Genomic DNA, 6,914 nt, shown 5'->3' on the forward strand with positions numbered 1-6,914 from the left:
TGGCATGTCATGACAAGCCGCCCCTATTCAGAATACCACAATGACAGGCACTCCCATCATGAAACAACTGTTACAAATTACCATCTGCAGTGCAAGTATATAAAGCTTTTGTAGTCATGCTTTTCTACTTTGCAGTTCATAGACTTCAGTATATTTCCTTTTGTAGTAAATTGGTAAAAGGTGAGAGATTTATATGATATGAAGAGAAACCAGAATATTCATTTTGTAGTAAACTGGGATGCCTTATCTTTCATAGCATCTTGTGATTCAGACAAATTTAATAGTGGGGGAAACCCAGCCCAGTGCTTGTAATATGTAATATTGCTTGCTGATGTAAAATCTGTGTGGCTTTTTATAGCATCGTTCACATGTGACATCCCTGAACCTAAGGCTCTTTGTTAGAGCTACTGCTTCAGAGATGTTGAGATCGTGGGGGCGTCTTGCTGAAGACCCCATTCATGAGTGCAGGAAACAGGCACAGGGTCAGTGAAGCAGACTGTGGTGCAGTGTGGGCAGGGCTGGTGCCATAAGCAATGCCTAGGGGCTTAAGGAATGGAGGACCTGGGGCTTCCATGATTTCCTGAGAAGATGGTCCTTGAGCTCTGCTCTGTAAAGGATGAGTAGAAGGACTCTTCCAGGCAGATGACAAGAAGGGTAAGAATGAAGAGACGAGGGATCTCGGAGCTAATGCTGAGAGAGCCTGCTGGTTAATAACAAGTGGGTGAAAGGAGGATGTGGAGTTTTATGCTAAAAGCATTTGTACAAGGCAGATTATCAGAGGCCTTTTATTCCATTAAGATTGTCATCCTAGTGTTTTGAGCTTTTGGGAAACGTTCATGCTAGGTTTGTCAAGATAGGGTTTATATCTCAAAGATAACTGGAAGATAGGAAGGGAATGAAGTGGCAGAAGAGAGCAAATCTTGAGGCAGAAATAATGGATAATGGATTTGAGCAGTGATGCTGGGAATTGAACTAAGTTAGTGGCAGTGAGGATGGAAAGGAGGGGCAGGCTCTAGTGACACCTATCTATAGAACTAACACAACATGATCATTTCCTAGATGTGGGGTATGGAGGCCTCATGTCCCCAGGATAAAGGGTAGCTCCAGGATTCTGAGCTGGAGGCATGGTAGTGCCATTTGACCAGTAGGGCCACAGGCAAGGTGCTCTGTGTTTAGAGGACCATGGATGCAGTTTTGGCTTTGTGGAGATTACAGTGTGCAAGAGACATATGGGTTATCACCTATGAACAAGAAGTTGGATTCAATGCATGAGAGGATTGCCCTGGAGACAGGTTTGTGAGCACCACTGGAGTCATCAGGGAGCCAGTGACTGGCCAAGGAAGAGTGCAAGATGGGCAGAGAAGAACACCCAGGGCATAGTCCTGTGATATGCCCGCTCATGGGGAGCAAGAAGAGGTATGATCTAGCTGGGGGAGTGGATGACAGCACAGAAAATCAAAGAGGGAGATGATGCAACTGGCAAGTCATCAGTGTGCTGCTGAGAATGGTTTCAGCAGAATGGGATGGTGGGGCAGGCAGCAGCTGTATTGTAATAAGAGTGTGAATTCAAGGTAGAGCAGTAAAAATTGAGGCTACTGTTGCAAGAAACCAGACTATAAAAGGAGAAAACATAAAGACTCTTCAGTGGCTGCTGCTTTATTTGTTGGGTTAATGCTTTATAAAGGTCTCTTTGTTAATGTGTTTTTCCACCTGGAGAGTGAAACATTCTGATTCTTTAATTTTCTTGCAGTGGCAGTTTTTGCTTTGTGTTTGTAATTTAACCACTGAAAAAATGCCCAGCTACAGCTTGCTTCAAGAACATAAGTTCTGCTTCATATCATAAAATTCTTCTTGAAGCTATTACCTTTGAAGTAGTTTGATACACTAAAAAAGGGATAAAATTCAAACTCAAAAGAGTTGGGAACTTGAATTATAAAGACATTGAGCGTGTACTTTCTTTTAATTCAATGAATAGAAATATTTGTTCTAATAGTGTTTGTGAACAGGATATCATGTCTGCATCTTGTACTATGAATAACCATTAAGAAGACAACAGTATGTAATGTATTAATTATTGAAACTGTCTAATTGCTATTTGTTTCTCAATAAAATTATTTAAAAAAGACATTGAGCTTTTTTTGTAAGAAAATAAAAGATTTTATAGAAAAATAAAAGATTGTAAGAAAATATGCAACCTTATAACTTGGTTATGCTTAATTGCAAGTGATTTGGTGAAAAACCCTCATATTGTCCTTAGACTAAAAGCTAAAAATCAAAAAGAATGCTTACAGGTGTGTATTCTGGAATTGGTTTGAATTGGTGGTGTTAGAACAAATGAATCCCAGGGAACTTGTGACTTAACTTTATAGGCACACAATCATAAATTGGATTTAGCAGTAATTTCAGAAAAGCATATACAAGAAACCTATTTATTTGCTTTGTATTTACTTATTCCACAAAGATAATACGTACCCATATATTCAAGCCTTTGCCAGATCCTATGGGAGATTTAAGAGGGTGTAACAAGCACCTCTCAGAATTGGGGCACAAGGGAAAAATGTGCTCCTCGGAGAGGTATAGATATGGGCCAGAGACGCCCTGCTGAGACAACTGTTTATTCTCTGAATGGTCTGTTGTCAACCTCATTTACTTCATTCTTCCATGCTGTGTTGTCTGGCCCCAATCCTGTTCTGTCAGTACTTTCTGTGTGTGTGTGTGTGTGTGTGTGTTTTTTTTTTTTTTTTTTTTTTTTTGTATCCTACAGCTTAAATTGTTTTTGTTCACTTGTCCCTGAGAGAAGTCAGTGGTGAAGTTTTTGGATATATATGTCTACACAAGTAACTTCCAGCCCAGAGCCTGAGTTAAAGCTGCCTCTTAGCCATTTCCACCTTGAGGTCTTCCAGCTATTGTTGTGTGACTCTTCTCACAAGTGTAATCCCATTCTGTCCTTCCCTCCCTCCCTCCCTCCCCCAAACAGTACTTTCTTCTTTGTACTCAGTGCTAGTTTATCATTCTTTGCACTTCTCAGGCTTGAAGTCTGAGTCATTTTTGTTAATGTCTTCCTGACCAGTTATGTCTGAACATTTTCCCACTTTTCATTCTTTCCAGTATATTGTAAAATTGAAGATTTCCTCATGCCAGCATAGTTTTGCCTGTCATCTGTGTATTTGAATTGTGGCAGTGCTCTTCTGACATGGATCATCTTCCCACTCTTCATACCTAGGTCAGAATACTATTAGGCTTTTGTTTTTTGTAGATTGAGGGTGGAAAACTGAGGGAGACAGAATGGACCTGTGGTAATAAAGGAGCCTCTTCTTCCAGGTAGTCAGGCCAGTGGAAGAGTCAGAAGTGTTAATGGGGTCAAAGTGAGCAGGAGGTGGTATGCCCCAGGGTCATAGGAGAGGAGAACTCGGGCATTTGGAGGAGCATCTCTGGGGGTTGCCTAGTTGTAGATGGGGGTCCAGGTAAGGGTGGGGCCGGAATTCCACAAGCTGTGGTACGAACCAAGTGGAAGATGCAGCTGGGACTGGCCTGTGATGGGGCTGGAAGCCAGCACGAGGATGTGGAACTGAGGATCGGTTGGAGGAACTGATATCGAGAGGAAACAATGTCTGAAAAATACTATTTATTTTTTTGGCAGAACCGTGGTTTGAACTCAGGCCCTTGCGCTTGCCAGGAAGCACTTATTCTGCTGAGCCATCTCTCCAGCCCCCTTGGGAAAGACTATTTCAAAGGAGACTTGGAGGCACTGTGTAGGGTGGACTTGAAGGAAAAGACCACCTTTCAGGGGTCTTTTCTGTAATTCATTCAAGCCTGGAGTTGCCAGATTAAGTTTTTAAATTATAACTTGTATTACTTTGTCCATATGTCACTGGTGATCCCGGTCTTGAAGGGTGCTCTTGCTGATCTTACCAGCTCAGTAATCATACTGCAGGCCACCCTCCCCACACTGTCTCCAGTTCCTCCCTTTCAGGAGCTAGCTAATTCCTCACAAGCATTGCATTTACTTGTGATGATCTCTCTTGCAGGGTTCTCTGCTTGGGAAATTCTTCTGATTGTTGCTTCTCAGCCTTACTTAGCATACTCCTGAATGCCCTTCCTGCTCCTCCCAGCCTCTGTGCCTGGCCCTATCCATTGAAACTCCTCTCCTGCTCACTGCCTGAATTGTTCATTTTGAAAACTAACAGCTGACATGATTTGTTCTGTAGCTGCAAACAGTTTTTAGCTCTTACATCTCCTGTAGAAACATTTATATGGAAACAGCTGACCTGCTAATTAGAAAACATCCTTGCCTACTCATTAAGCCAATTATCCTGAGGATTTTTGCTAAGCAACACTTAGTCTAGTTCTAATTATTGTGTGGCCTTGAAAGTAATAAACTATACTTTCAGAATAAATTTTTATGATGTAGACATATGCATGCTTTACTCGCACATTTCCCATAATTAGAGTGGGCTACTAATGAGGGGTTCCATTGGATTCTTAGGAGGATTTACTCATCGCTACATAAGGAGGTTATAATGAACTGTTTGATAACAGTTTTGGACCTTAGAAATTATTTAAATAAGAGAGGCTTTTCTTTTTATAGGTTGTCTTTTTTTTTGATTGCTTTGGCTCTTACATGATTTCTGAGGTTTTTCATATAAGGACTAAAAATAAAGCTTTTTTGGTGTGTTTGATGCTGAGATGTCATGTTTAAGTACAAAGGCAGAACTTTTTCTAACAGCATTGGTTAAGAACTGCAGCAAAAGAGCACAGGAGGTGTACTCGGTGGTCTGCAGATACAGAGAGTGTAAGCAACCGGGCTGACCTAGAATGAAAGCTTTGCACTTGAGAACTTGGGCCAGTTCCTGAATGGGCCTGAGTTGCAAGCTTGGGAACAAGTACTGTGGGGAGGCCACTTCTGACCTGATGCCTTTGTCCTACCCTCTTACCAGGCGTCCTCCAGCTGGTAGCTTGGGCAGGTTCCCCACACTCTGTGCTTCAGTGTTCTCTGTAAGTGGGGCTGATGGTGTCCTCAAACTATGGGGGCCAGAATGCGGATTAAATGCATTACTCCATGGGAGATGTTCTCAGACAGTGAGGGCTTCATTTACTTTTCCATTCACGCACTCATTCCGCCTGTTTCATATGCGACTACTCTATAGAGCTGCCCTGTTTGAATTCAACAATAAGATGAGGTCTTGTCCTATTGGAGCCTGTCTTGTAGTGAGAAGAGATTCATCATGAGGAAGTGAATTGATAAGTCTTGGGAGTGTTATGGTACAAGGACAATGGATCAGGAAAGAAAAAATAATGATTGGGTTATGGGGAAAGAGGTCAACTTTAGTAGGATGGGAAGAAGTGGTTTCTGAAAAGGACATTTGAATTGAGACCTAAGTGATAAAGTGAACAGTACTCCTTAGTGTTGGTAGCTCTCTCCATATTTTTATTTTAAAGTTTTGTAATGTCAATATAAAATCCTTTTCAGTGGGATCCTTTAAGGAGTTCCGAAGTCCCAGTCTTCCCCTCTCTAGTCTTTGTTCAAACAAGTCTTGGCCTGCCATGGAGCCCATTCTGTCTAAGAATGGAGCCCAAGACTTCACCTTGGCAGTACCTGCATTCCCCAGGCCCTGGGCACCCCTCCTGTGTCTCCAGCTGGGTGCCCCTTCACCTTGCTCTGCCTCAGTTTCTGGAAAAACCTGACTCTGTTGTTATCTCCTGACAGAAAGTAGAGAATGGGGTTGAGGCAGCTATTCATGCTCACCAAAGGCCTCCAGGCCTTGTGGGCCACACTGGCTACCATTAAGAGCTGGCAGTCTTGTGAGCTTAGGAAGTAGATGGTGAGATAGAAAGAGCGGGTAAGGTAGAAGGGCACAAAACAGAAGGTGAAGAGGCCACACACCAGCAAGATGGTCCGGATGGACTTGGTCCGGGCTGTGGGGCCTGTCCTTGTGAGGGTCTCCTGTGGCTTGGTGAGGCTCCTAATCATCAGGAAGTAGCACACCAGAATGACCAAAGAAGGAAGGACAAAGCCAGATAGCAGTAGAATCATACTGTAGGCATAATACTCATCAAACTTCCCTGGGCTGGTCATGTCATAGCAGATCATCTTGCTATTGATGTAGTCTGTATGGGAAAAGACTAGTGTGGGTAGAAGTTGGAGGACCACCAGGATCCAGGTGGTGGCGGCCCCCAGCTGGGCATACTTGCGGGTCCGGTAGGGCAGCGACCACAGTGGATGGCACACACCTAGGTAGCGGTGCACAGAGACGCAGGTCAGCAGCAGAATGCTTCCATAGAGGTTGGCATAGAATAGGAAGCGCACCAGTCTGCAGGACAGTTCCCCAAAGAGCCATCTGTCATCCAGGACATGGGTGATGATGAGAAAAGGTAGTGTCAGTACATAGAGCAGGTCAGACACTGTCAGGTTCACCAAATAGATGGTGGCACAGCTCCATGGCTTGGTTTGGTGCCAGGAGAGCCATAAGACAGTGCCATTTAGAAGTACCCCAAGGATGAAGATGAAACAATAGGACAGGGAGAGGTAGGTTTGCTTATACTTTTCAGATAACTGGCAGGGACCTTCATCATTTGAGGCATTTGTGTCCAGCCTCTCCATCTCTGAGAAGGCGCAGGGAGCTCTGCTGTGGCTCCACGTGTGCTTCCCTAAGAAGAAACAAAATGGACAGGATAGCATCATGACTGCATCGGTCCTTGCTCTCTGCTTGACCTAATAGCCAAGTCTGCATCCCAAAGTCTAGTCAGAATCCTTGCTTGAGCACAACCAGCTCCAGGGGAAAAACATCAAAGGGAAATTGTCCAAATTAGGCCTTGTGGACTTACCAGGAGTGCTCTGTCCTTGACTTGTATGCTTTCTGCTCTAGGTGGCGTTGTGAGAAGAAAGTCAAGTAGCACCGTGTTGGGTAGACCCT

The 6,914-nt window shown here is 43.6% G+C and overlaps 1 pseudogene; it reads right to left on the reverse strand.

Moving 5' to 3' along the window:
• Nucleotides 1-5,581: 5,581 nt before the first annotated feature.
• Nucleotides 5,582-6,601, reverse strand: LOC101589722 (annotated as a pseudogene).
• Nucleotides 6,602-6,914: the final 313 nt, after the last annotated feature.

Source organism: Octodon degus, unplaced genomic scaffold (assembly GCF_000260255.1).
Source record: "Octodon degus isolate 3935 unplaced genomic scaffold, OctDeg1.0 scaffold00115, whole genome shotgun sequence".
Classification (NCBI taxonomy): domain Eukaryota; kingdom Metazoa; phylum Chordata; class Mammalia; order Rodentia; family Octodontidae; genus Octodon; species Octodon degus.